Here is a 13,109-nt window from a genome sequence, read left to right as displayed (position 1 = left end):
TGGCTACCCTGATATATTTGTTGGCCCCCCCACTGGCCCCCCCACCACACACACTGCCTCGCCAGTCACGTATGCGTATTAGTTTATCTGATATTTAACAACAAATACACAGCCAGCGAGTCGCTTGATTTGAGCTTCCAACGCTCACACTGCAGCCCCTCCCTCTCCCTCTGCTACCATGGTAACACTCTGATACTCGGCGCACCACTCTGATACTCGCGCGCACCACTCTGAGATTCGCACAGACAGCAGCAGGTTGCAGCAAAACGTTTCTTTCTACTGACTGGACTGGAGTTGACAAAAATCCACCAGACTTCTAGAAGGTAAGTCATATTTGTTCGTTGCCTGTTAAGCCCCACAACACTTTAGGCTTTAGTGTGTTAGCTTTAGGTAGCAAAAAACGGAGATATGCTTACCTTTAGCTGTTATTCTGATCAAAATGTGTGTTCAATGGCATTAAAACGAGAAAAACGCTGGAAGACCTGGAAAACAGGCTCGGGGCTCAGTAAAGGCTGGCTTCACTTCAGGTATAATTCGTCTGTAAACACACTTTGGCGGCTATCCTAGTTAGCGTTAGTTTAGCTTGCTAAGCTAACGTTAGCTGATGTCGGTATGCTGGGCTGGTGTAATGCGTAGGCTACTATTAATCACTGCTGTGTGTAATGTCAATTTGCAGAAAATGAAGAGAAAGTCAACAGACATCTCTTCTTATTTTAAGAAGAAGATGAGTAAAGGAGAGACAGAGCTGGCAGGGGAGCAGCAGCATAGGGCTAGTGAGGAGATGGCCATACATGTGGAACTCTGTTTTGTAAAAGTGAAACTAAAACCTAAGTACAGTTTTATTAATGTGATTGTGACCTTTGTAATCATTTAAGTCTTCTACACACTTTAGGTCTGCAGCTCCTTCAAAATGAAACGAGAATCTATGCAGTTTTTCCTCTTCTGTGTTCTGAGGTTATGAGCCGACCATTAGTCAAGTTTGTTTTCCTAATGTTCTGTATGCTAATTCAAAAAAAGGGTAAACAGTTTGTTTATAAAGTATATACATTTTCAAAACAAATGGAATACAAGCTATATGTATTACTCTCACCACAGTGGACTAAACTAAAAAAATTGAAATATGTCTCGTCACCTATTTTCTGTCTAATACTAAAAGGTGGTGTTTTGTATCATTTATAATGTTTTGAATTTGCTATAAAGGTCAATAATAGATGGTGTTTTTGTGTTCAATCACAGTATGTATTTACCATGTTATACCCCTTGTGTTTTTGGGTCCTGTTGAAATAAAATAGTCATGTTTTAAAACTTGATTTAATAAAGTAATGTCAATCATCTTTGATCCCAGTGTGACAGCTTTGTTCAGTCTAAAACAAGTTATAACCTAGAGACATAATATAACTGAAGAACATGTTGTGTTGCTGTTGTGTGTATTGTATGTGTTGAGAATGCTGAACATGTTGTGCCTTACAATAAAGGAACTTGTTTCAATTAAGCTGTATTTGTCTTTTTAAAAGTAAAGAACAACTAGCATATATAAAAAACAAAACAATAAATCACCAACACATGTATACATAACACAAAACAAGGTTCTTTTAAATGTTGTTTGAAGTAAAATGTTAACTATCCGTATTCACTTCAGATGAATAGTATCAGAAAATGTAAAATAAGAAAACAAAGTATATCAGTAGGTGATTCTCTTTGCCATTGTTTTCATCTAGTCTATACTTTTACAACAATTACATTCTTGGTTTTAGTGGGCCACCCCAAGATTTTCAGTGGCCCCATTTGGCCACCCCTATGAACAATCTCTGGAGGCGCCACTGCGTGGAACCGGCGTGCCGGCACTCACGGGGACGGGCTTTCCGTCTTTACGGATCTGGCTGGCGGGGGGAGAAAATCTCTCCGCCCGGGACGAGGGGGCGAATCCCGCCTCCTCCCTGTATAATGCACAGATCACTACGTTTTCTAATAAGAATGAGGTTGATCTGTATCCAAATCTAAGTGTCTTTTGTTTCCACAAAGGCTACACTTACACACAATGTTAACCGTACAAATTCCCCATTCGCTGCCCCAGCTGTAGCTCCTGTAAAGGAGGTGAGAAGGTCCTCGCTGCGGAACGCGGAATGGGGCGGGGTCGGATAAAAGGCGGGGTTCGATGTCCGACTCCGCCCAGAGAAGAGTTACGACATCTCCGTTCACTCCAATAGAGAGGCGAAGTCACGCCCATCTACTTCCGGTCCATGGGACCCCGGAAGCGAAAAATTATACATTGAATTCAATGGAGAGAGAAAACGTATCTTTTGATCCCGTTTGAATTGTGCCACGAACTACACATATGATGTTTGTCAATCTTAAACAATCATTTCCACGTAAAAAAAAGTCACAGTTTGTCATAAAACTGTTGAAATGTAAGACTATGAAAAATACGCAACTAGAAAGACTACAAATCCCAAATCCCATTCTGGGTCGCGTAAGTGATGTCATAGGCGATAATGCTCCAAGACTGGTTGCGACTCGCAATTAAAGCAAAGAAGAAGAAGAAGATCTCATAACTGATTTATTCCTATTATGTTTTGCATGGAACATAGTAGGGCTGTGCAATTAATCGTATTTTAATCGCGATTACGATTATGGCTTGCGACGATTAGGAAAACAGCATAATTGACAAAATACGATTATTTTGCTGGGTGCGCTTTCGCCCCTCCCTAAAAGCCCACTCGGCCACGTGGGAGTGACATGTGTTGTGAGTGTTCAGCGCAAGCGAAGATCTCAGAACAAGAGCAGCAACTAGTTAAAAAGAAGGGTCGCGGGGAGATTCCCAGTCGATCGCGAGATGTGTCTAAAAATAGAACAACAATATTCTGTTTTATCGTTAATGTCCTGTAACATAATGTTCCCGTGCCAGAATAATGCACTTGAACGCATCAAAGCTTTGTGATTGGCCGGCCTCACCCCATGTGTCCGGGCGTGGCTGGTGAGCAGTGCACTAGTTCGCTGACGTTGTCCGTGTCAACAGCATGGATGGTCAACAGGAGTGACAGTCCGCACACAAACAAGACCGCAATTATGGCAGAAGCAAAAAAGCCCAAAATATATAATTTTCACTCCAAGTGGGAGGATCATTATTTTTGTATCTATTCCAATTCAAAGTCCATCTGTCTCATCTGCAATGCGAGCGTGACTTTATTGAAAAAGGGTAATTTAGGAGCGGCATTTCAAAACAGTGCACAAACGCTACGAGACGGAATTCCCTCCTAATTCTGCCCTACGCTCCAAAAGGGGAGGGGCCTGAGAGCACAGCTAAATGCACAGCAGTCCATTTTCACCAGGCCCAACAACAAGAGCAAGGCTGCTACCAGAGCATCTTATCGTGTCAGTCACGTTCTTGCGAAACACATGAAGTCTTTCAAAGACGGCGAAGTTATGAAAGAAGCTTTCCTGGAGGCTGCGACGCGCTTTTGTGGGACAGTAAAAATAACAGCAGCATTTCAACAGGTTTTTGATATAATAAAAACTCAATTTGGATACCGTTATTAATCTGCTGTAAGTTTTAGTTTGTTTGAATTTATTCATGATAATTATTGTACAAAATGGTATAAGAATGCAAACATTAAGATCTGTTCTGTTTAAATTGATTATAGTCTATCAGTTCAGAAACTAGTGTTGCTTGCATCCTATTTTAAAGGCATTTCTTTTTATACTCTAATAAAATGCAACAAAAAATGGGTTTGATTCTATTAATGTTGTCTTTTTTATTGCACTGTTGCTGCAGCAGATTACTGTGTAGCTTCAGATCTGAGTTGTCTTATTAGTAAGCCTAATTTATACTTTTGTAGCAACACTATTTTTATATAATGGCAAAGAAAGGGTTCTTCAGAGTCTTTTCTTTTTTTCCTGTGTCATATGTGGCAGCACTGCCACAAGTTCCTCTTCAGAGAGGGTCTTCAGTACAGGTGGCAATATTGTCACTTGCCTGCGCTCATCTCTGAAACCAGACTATGTAAACAGGCTGGTATTTCTTGCAACAAATCTTTAAGAGATGACATGAGCAGCCCTACCAGCATTTACCATGGTGGCCTAAACATTTTTATTTGGTCTTAAATTGTAGTTCAACATACATTCTTACTTACTTCTGGACCATGACGGTTGGCCAGCCTTCAACGTTTAACTGAGTGGAATATGTTGAATATGTTTTACCAAAAATGTTGGCTATATGTTAAGGAGTTTTCAGTAGGTTGTGACAGTGCACTGCAACATATTTGATTTAATTTATTTTGGTCTAATTTAGTTTTATTTATCATATTAATAATATATGTTTAGTATGGTTTTGGAAGTGCGCTCCAACACATTTATTGATCTTGTTTATTGGTAAAATATTATTTGTTTTAAAGTTCAATAAATGGTCAATGAATAATCGTCAAAATAATCGTGATATCAATTATTGACCAAATAATCGTGATTATGATTTTTGCCATACACAGCCCTAGAACATAGTCAAGTTAGCTACCTAGCTAGTAGCGAGCACGTTAGTTAGCATCACATTACTTAGCCTTGTCATTTGTATTAGCCTTAACAAGTAAACCAAAATGTTAAACAGTAAGAGTAGTCATGATGGTAAGTATTTTGCGAAACATTTGAAGAGTAGCCTATCGCCCCCTCCACCAGGTGCTAAGGGGGCGGGAGGTAAGCTAACGTCACATTAGCATCGGCGATCTTTTCTACTTAATGCTATCTGCACAAATGGTTAACATTGAACATTAAAAGATCAGGCAGTTCAGGGAGAGTCGAAGGCAGGCAGGCAGCTTTGCATGACATTCTTCTGGACGTGTTTCATTGTGATGATAGTGAGGGTGAGTCAATCTGTTTGTTGGAAAGACAGTAGTTGAGTGATTACTGAGAGAACATTATTAAAAGAGATAATTATTCAAAGTGTTGTTACTTTAAAGTGTTGTTACTGACCTTTTTCTCTTTTATTTTCTTTACCTCACCTGTAACTGCTGAGACCCTGAGGAACATGCACACTGACCTGCTCTGGCAACCTGATTTCCACTGTACGTAATAGTATTTGGTTATGGTATATTATTTATATACATCAAAGGCACAATGCACCCCCCAGAGACACACATGTATTGAGTGTGATATTTTGCATAGGTCATGTGAAATCATCTTTACATACTAGAAAACTGTAGGAGTGGCAACTTGTTTTGAAATTGAATTTTTAATATCTGATAATAAAGTTGATCTGTTTTCTTTATTCTTCTCTCTTCCCAGCTCCATCCATCACTGTTCTCTGTTCCTGCAGGTCCTGCTTGCTAATCAATGCTCATATGTTTTTTACACAATTACAAATAAAGTCAATGTATTGTATGACATGAAGTTGTGCTTCATTCTGAGTCAATAATAAATTCATTCTGCCTTCAACTGCACAATGATTGTGGACTGCACCGACATCCATGTAGCTGCCCCCCAGTAAGATGAACCAAGCAAAGAGGGTCACCATCATGCCGCATCCGCGGAGAGAGGGCTTAGACTGACCTGAGACCAGCACACCCAAACACAACGGCTCTTTTAAGAGCCACCTACAGTTTCAAAGAGTTGCAATCCTACGTTATTATAATGATTAAACTGGTTCATGTATCACTTAGTTTACTGAACCGTGATGAATGAAAGAAATTAGTGAGGTAGTGGTTTACTGAAGTTACAAAGACATTAATATATGAGTAACAGGTCAGTGTAAACACAAGCTTCTGTCAATTATGGATCATTCAAACTATTTATAGAAATATGTAGTAAAGTTCTAAAACAAGTATTCGGTATATTCCTTGATAGCTTTTGGAGAAGGTTGTTTACTAAAATCTATCGTTTCAACTGTTTCACTTTATAAAAAGGGAACAGGTGAGTAGAGCATCATTGAGTTTCTTATTCTGTCAGTAAATTATCCAAATGAATGTTTTTCATTATTTTAGTCAACCCTAAACAAATTGATTGTACCTTTTAATAATGACCTTACATGGTCGGCAAAGTTAAATTAACTTCAGAAAATCAAATCTGTTCTGAGAAAAAACTAATAAATGTTTAAAGATAGGAACTTGCCATCCCACTGAAAAACAGTCCGTAGAGATTTAAAGGCGTAGTTGTAGTTCAGTCCAACGTTTCATTTGGATTCATTGGACAACAGTCAACTATTTTCATAAAGAACATATATATTTTTCAAAGTTAACTTTATTGTCAATCTTACTCAGTTTGTGTTTATAGACAGAGAGATCAAAAATAAATTTCCAACAATCCCAAATACGAAAAATTAAATTATACAATTTACAGATATGTATACAAATATCTATATCCTATATACACCATCATGTATAATGATGGTGTATGATGTAGAAGGAAGTGTGGTAGATAACAAGTAAATATACATACAGATCCATGTTACAGCAAAATATGGAATAACTAAGAAGCACGCAGTATAATAATAATTACATGCAACAATTAAATAACTGCTCAGCATCTCCACCACAATCCCAATCTGCTGTGTACTGTTTTCCTCCCCTCTGCATAACACCCCATCACACATACGAAACACAACGCAGAGTCCGAGGGTGTTAAGGGTATGTTTATTGAAATGTCCTCCTCTCTACTGGCCAACACAGGGAGCATATGCTGGGTGTAGAAGTTCTCCAGGAGGAGGAGATTTCCATGCCATGCAGGGTCTTTGGGGATGGGGATGATGATCGCCTCCTTCGTGGTCCACACAACAAAGTAGTAGAGACTCCAGTCTGTGATGTGCAGCTTCCCTTGGACCTGGTGCCAGTATGGGTGATTCTCCTTGAGAAGATGTCTCTCACAGAGACAGAAGGATGGTAACTGGACTGCCTCCGCGATGGTCATGTTCCTCTGGCTGTGTGGACACTTCACCTCCAGCAGGGCAGATGGCTGCACAAGTCCATTGGGTGATGCTCCCAAAACACCCGACTCACTCACAAAGAGACCAGACTCGAACACTGTCACCCGATAGGCCTGCACAAAAGCCTTCACCCCTTCGGCCTCGTTTACAACCCCCCAGTTGACAGCCGTGGACGTCTCAGTCCAAGTTGTACCCCCCAAGCACCCTCTTCATGAGGGACGCGCATGGAGTGGATGAAAGTCCCGACCGCAGCACAGCACCAAAATTGCTGGACTCAACATCTGTGGAGCTGATCTGCCACATGGAAAATATTGCCAATGCTGCAGCGTGGCTGCATTTGTACATCCCCCGTGCACAATCACAGACAGCGTTCTGCATCGCGCCATCGTCTCCCATGCAGATCTGTAAAAATAAAGTAAGTACCATTTGTTAGCATGCTATAATAGATTGAATGAGCAATAATACAAGGATGGTCCGGATCTGGGGGTGGGAGGGTTTATTTTTCCATAGTTTTGTCCTCTTGTCTGATTGTTGTTGTTTGTTTTTTCTGTATTTTTTGTAATTTGTGTTGTATTGGTTGTGATTGTACATTGTATTTTTCTAAATGTGTATGAATACATTTTTGAAAAACATTTGATCAACAATAAAAAAAGGATTTGGTCAGGATCTAGACTCAGTGTGTAGTTTATTAATTAGGAAAACACATACCAGTGTACCAGAGGGAGTCACACACAGCTGTGCCTAGATAACCAAACAAATTGACAAGATAACCAAAATCCTTGAATCTACACACAGCAAATAAACTCAAATGACACAACGAGATGTAAAAGGAGATCACACATACAGTATAGTCGATATAAAACTGGCCGCTTCAATCTGAAGAGCAACTAAAATAAAACACGGGAGTGTACCTTGTTCTTGTGAACACTAATGTTATCCACAGCATACACAGAGACCACGAAGTTCTTAAGGAGAAAACTAGTTACTAAAACAAAACACGTTAGTGTACCTTGTTAGCTAATGTTAGCTAGCTGACATTAACGTTACACATTGCACTCATATTATTCACCGAAACCTTGTAAAGCCGGTCCCGCATGCTGGCTCTTACAGAACCGACTAACTCCCCTTTCGTGTATGTACAGCTCTCAACATGCCCAGACTTGTAGTGATGTTCACCTGGTTTTATACTTTTCGCCTCATTCTGAAAGAAACAGGTGAAATTTGCTAACGTGACGGCCGTCTTTGTGATGGTGACGCGTATTGTGCGAGACTAGAGACCTGTAGTTCACTGGGCGGTTGAACACAAAAAAATGTGTAACTTCACAGTTTTACGACACATTTTTATTTTTTTGACTTGCAAAATGTTCTTTTAAATTGACAAACATCATATGTGTCATTCGTGGCACAATTCAAACGGGATCAAAAGATAACTTTTCTCTCTCCATTGACTTCAATGTATAATTTGCCGCTTCCGGGGTCCCATGGAGGCTCCCGGAAGGGGAGGGACTTTGCCTCTCTATGGACCAGTTTTTTTTACAGCAATGGCGGATCGTGGAGCCTCTTCCCCGGAAGTTAGCTTGCTGCTAATTTCTGGGAAACTATTGAGAGGATCTGCGTCTAGCAGTCTATGGTTGAAGCATAATAGACCGTTCGTGATGGACTTTTAAAGGTAAGAAGACGTTTAAAGATTTATATTGCGGATATTATCAGAACATCTGAATCAAATTAACTACACATGTGTATTAAAGGATGTTAGTGGATTATCCCTTCAATCAGTATATTTAACGTTTACAGATAACAAATTAGGCTAGAATGCCGGATAAAGTTAGCAACACACGTTAACCACGAACAGCCTATTAATCTGTTCTCCTCATGTTATTTCCTCCAACGTTGTGGAATTAGAGAAAAGGGGCTTCTTAACGTGCTTTTATCCGGGGTGGAGGGAGTTACATAGTAGTTAAATATAACATTGGGGCGTGTTATTGTGGTGGGTGGAGGTGGTGAAATGAGGATATCCATCTTGGAGTTCAAGCTAGTATAATATAGTTAACGTTACACAATAATAAGGAAGAGAGCTATTTGTGTGATACATCGCTATTGATATGGATTTAGAGTGGATATTTGAGACTTCTAAACAGTAAACAAAAACATAACTTATGGGTGAGTGTTTTTAGCAGAGTCATATAATGTCTTCGTGATTCTGTTGATTATTACCTGTCTGTATTATGTTGCAGCTCAGCTGATTTTGGATTGATGGCAAAGGGAGAGGGACTTAAGTGAGAGTGAAAGCACAAGGTACGTTTAAAATAGGTCAGCAATTTCCCATCCGATAGGTTGCTAGATGTATCTAACCCTTTCTCCTGTCTTCCTCTTTCAGCACAAGAACCCCAGGGGGATTCAATGGAGCCTGAAGACCTGCAATGAGACCCTCACCCTGCACCTGAGTCTCAACTCCCAGAGCTTTGCAAGCCTCTCCCTGTTCCTTATTTTTATTAAACAGACGTTAAGCTTCCCAATGGTGTGGTCTTCGTTTTGTGAAAAATATGATTACCTCACATATGTTGTTGCTGTTGTTGTCTTTTGTGATAGTTAAATTGCTCCTGCTGACTTGAGCCAGACATTCTTTCCTCCTCTCTGTGTCAGTGGGGAAACCTTACATTCATACTCCTTTCTCTGAGCGATTGGAGCATCCCGAGGCAGCACAGCAAACCATGGGGGAGACTATATGCCAGGACAACACGGAGGAAAAGGCACAGACAAACTGCATGATATGCTATTCAATGTTTATTGAATTCCATTTATTTACTGTCAGTTGACAATCATTGATAGGCACCTGTCGGTCTCCTGTCCTTTCTGAAAGTCATAAAGAAGACATTACTCATTTAGATTACTTATGTCCTCAATTACCAGGGGATTACTGAAACCACCATGAATGAAATAAATTGTAGAAATGAATCTAAATCTGAATTTTGAAACCTTCCTTCCCTCCCTCTAAATATATCAAACATTAGGAAGTGTTGCTATTGACTACCATTCAAGTTTAAGAAGATAATATTTGTTTTAAACAATTCAAAGCAATAAACAACAGCAACAGGCTCTTTAACCAAGGCAACGTTAGCCTAACATGTATATGTTAACAAGTAAACTAGCTGTTCACACTATGTATATTTTCTGCTATTTTATGTCTATTTGTGATGTTTACATTTTCGATTGTTTAATTCTAGTCTTTTAACTGTCTTATGTACAATGCCTTGTCTTTTGCTGCTGCAAAGCAAACATTTCCCAAATTGGTATCAATAAAGTACTTCTTATTTTATCTTAATCCTCAAATATTAGCAAATTTAACTTTTTCAAATATTGATGTAACTACATACACATCGATATGTTGTATAAATATTGCAAATCAAAACCTTTATTCACTACTTATTACCAAAAATCGTAGTTCTATCTCCGGTAATCATGCATTCAAATGTCCCACCACGAACTTCCGGGGAACTATTGAGTCTCCCTGAACCACGTGACGATCAAGCATTTTGGTCCTCCGCTGTCGTAACTCTTCTGACCCCGCCTTGTGTCCACATTACACATCAGTAGATGGCGGTAATGCGCCCGGAGCTGGTAGTGAAGTTGCATACCTTTTCCAATATAAATGTATCCCCTTCTGTTTATAATCTTTTCTGGACTGAAATAACAACTGTCTTACAGGGCATCAAAGTGTTCTCGGCAAACAGCTATGTCGCTCACACTTGGTTTATACCTATGTTGCAGAATCCTGAACAGCATCTCCCGGTACTTATGCGTATTATCATTATTATATTTTCTGGAATCATATGAGAATCACTGAATGTAAACTATTCATTTTACCATCTCTCACAAGGATAAAGCAGACGATTTCCGGTGGATTCTGGTTCCTGTGTGGCGCCCAGGGCATTGGACAATATGTGTCAGTGATAAGAATTTACTTATCTGTATTTCAAACTAAACACAAAATATTACTAATTTCATCAATACAGTATAACATCTTCTTATACTGTTACTGTAATTTCAAAATTAAGATAAGTATTTCTGCTCATATGTTGTAATTGTGTGTTCTATTTGCTAACTATTTTGTAGATAATGAAGCCACAAGAAAGGGAGATCTTTTTTTTAGATTCCCTAAATGGCACTGGCTTCCGTGATGAAAGCCAAATGGAAACATTGAGGTTTTTAAGCACAGAAATTATGTTCAGTTTTAATGTTCTGTTCTTATATTTGTATTATTTTTGTCTATGGCTCTGTATTCAGTTTTACATTTAAAAGATGACCTCAAGCATAAATTGACATGTTATTGAACAAAAGATTGGACTGAAACTGAGCATAAGACATTTAAAATGGGAATGTTCTGTTCCCACCCATTTATAAGCTTTATTTTCTGTTTGTTTCCTTAAAATCAAGCTCTTAGCCAACCTGTTCGGCATTATTCCACTGTTGGTGGTTCTGCAGTTCTGCAGTGTTCAAAAGTTGGTGGTTCCACCAGTTTGACAATATTCAACCAGTTATATGTTCCAGTTTTCAATTTTCTTGAATGTCTTTGTCCAAACAGCTGTGTGTTATCCCCATAGACTGTATATATAAATGGACGTAGGGTCCGTGACGTCATCCATAGGATTCTGCAGAGTTGCCGTGAAGCCCTTAGTAGGCGGAGTCGGCCACTAACGGCTCGACAGTGACGTCAGAGTTCAACTCCCGCCTTCTCCAGGCTGATCCAAATAAGGGCAGGCGGAGCCGAGGCGGGACCTGCTGCCACCGAGCTGGAAGTTCCAGAGCTAGCTGAAGCTACCAAGCTAAACTAACATGCTGATGTTCCCCATCTGCACGCTGCCGTCGCATTTTACGTTTCTAAGGTAAGCGGACATGAAACTATTCAGCAAAACTATAAATAATAACCTAAGTTATTGAGTTTTTAGCATAATACTTCAGAATCTTAAAATCCCTTAACGTCTGTATGCAATTGTGCTAAATTCAACACTGGAATCAAGCACATATTAATATGTTTGCATGACATTAGTTATTTATATTTTGATATCACTTAACTATATGTTTAATACATTTAAGTCAAGCTACAGTAAGGTACATGTGATGGTAGCTAGTTAGTGCTCTTACCTGTGATGCCTCCTCCAAACAGCATAATAACCAGACTGTATCATTAAAACTAAGTACCAGTTCGAGATCCTTGACTTTAGACAAACAATTCAGAAGACAAAATGTATTTAAAGACCAATCTTTATTTGAATGTGCCTCTTAACCTGAGATATTAGTTATACAGTAATAGTATTGACAATCTAAAAAAACTGAGCAACTCAACAGTCAACTTTATATGTCTTATTGTCTAAAGCATTTATTATTTTCATTTCCCCTCTCATATTCAGTGTGGACGGATTGAGACAGCATGGTGTCCAGAGAGCAGGAGAGACTTCAGGGAGAAACCTCCGTGTGATGGACGTCCTGTCTGTTGGTTTGGAGAGGACTGAGGGTCTTTCCTCTTTGAGGAGGACCAGGCCTGATGGAGGAGCCCATGCTGGGCAAAGCTGATACCAACTGCACAGGCCTAGTCTGTCATTTTATTTGACTAAATGTGTTTCCTTATACATTTAATAGGTTTACACCTTCTGTCCATATGTGCTTTTTATTTAAAACATGTTTGATTAACTTTTGGTTCACATTTCAATAAATTGTATTTGTATTTGCACTCCTTTTGTCCATTATTCTTACTGAAAATGTTAGATTACACATTCACATCTGACTGAAGATTGGCCCCATTTATTTGTGACATTGCAAACTCTGCGGTACAAGGTACAAGTGATGTGAAGCTCATAAAGCGAGGCAAATAGAAATAATCAGCTGATGGAGTGTAGATGTGGAAATAGCTGCATTCGATCAGCTGACTGTTTTTTCACAATAAAAGTAGTTTCTTAGTGAATGTCCTGTACTGGTCTTAAAATCTCATAACATCAGCTTTTAATGTTCCTCTTGGATGTTCTTCTTGACCCTCAGAGTAGGAGAAAATGTCGTGTCTTTCAGGCATGTCCTTTCCTAACAAAAATGACAGGAAACATAAAACATTTTATTGCAGAACAAGTGTGTTATTTATGAAAGCGGTGTTTGTGTGTTTAGGGGCTGTAGATATAATTATTTTGTAATTGTAATGTTTTTTTTTTATTTCAAC

The 13,109-nt window shown here is 39.2% G+C and overlaps 1 long non-coding RNA gene across 1 annotated transcript; it reads left to right on the top strand.

Moving 5' to 3' along the window:
* The first annotated feature begins 207 nt into the window (after positions 1-207).
* LOC117540960 lies at positions 208-1,008 on the top strand. The gene is made up of 2 exons (XR_004568245.1): positions 208-323; positions 893-1,008. It is a non-coding gene; the product is annotated as an uncharacterized LOC117540960 (long non-coding RNA).
* The last annotated feature ends 12,101 nt before the right edge of the window (positions 1,009-13,109 follow it).

This window comes from Gymnodraco acuticeps, unplaced genomic scaffold (genome assembly GCF_902827175.1).
Source record: "Gymnodraco acuticeps unplaced genomic scaffold, fGymAcu1.1, whole genome shotgun sequence".
NCBI classification, from domain to species: Eukaryota; Metazoa; Chordata; class Actinopteri; order Perciformes; family Bathydraconidae; genus Gymnodraco; species Gymnodraco acuticeps.
Note: the sequence above shows the minus strand (reverse complement) of the source record. Positions and strands in the feature narration are given on the sequence as shown.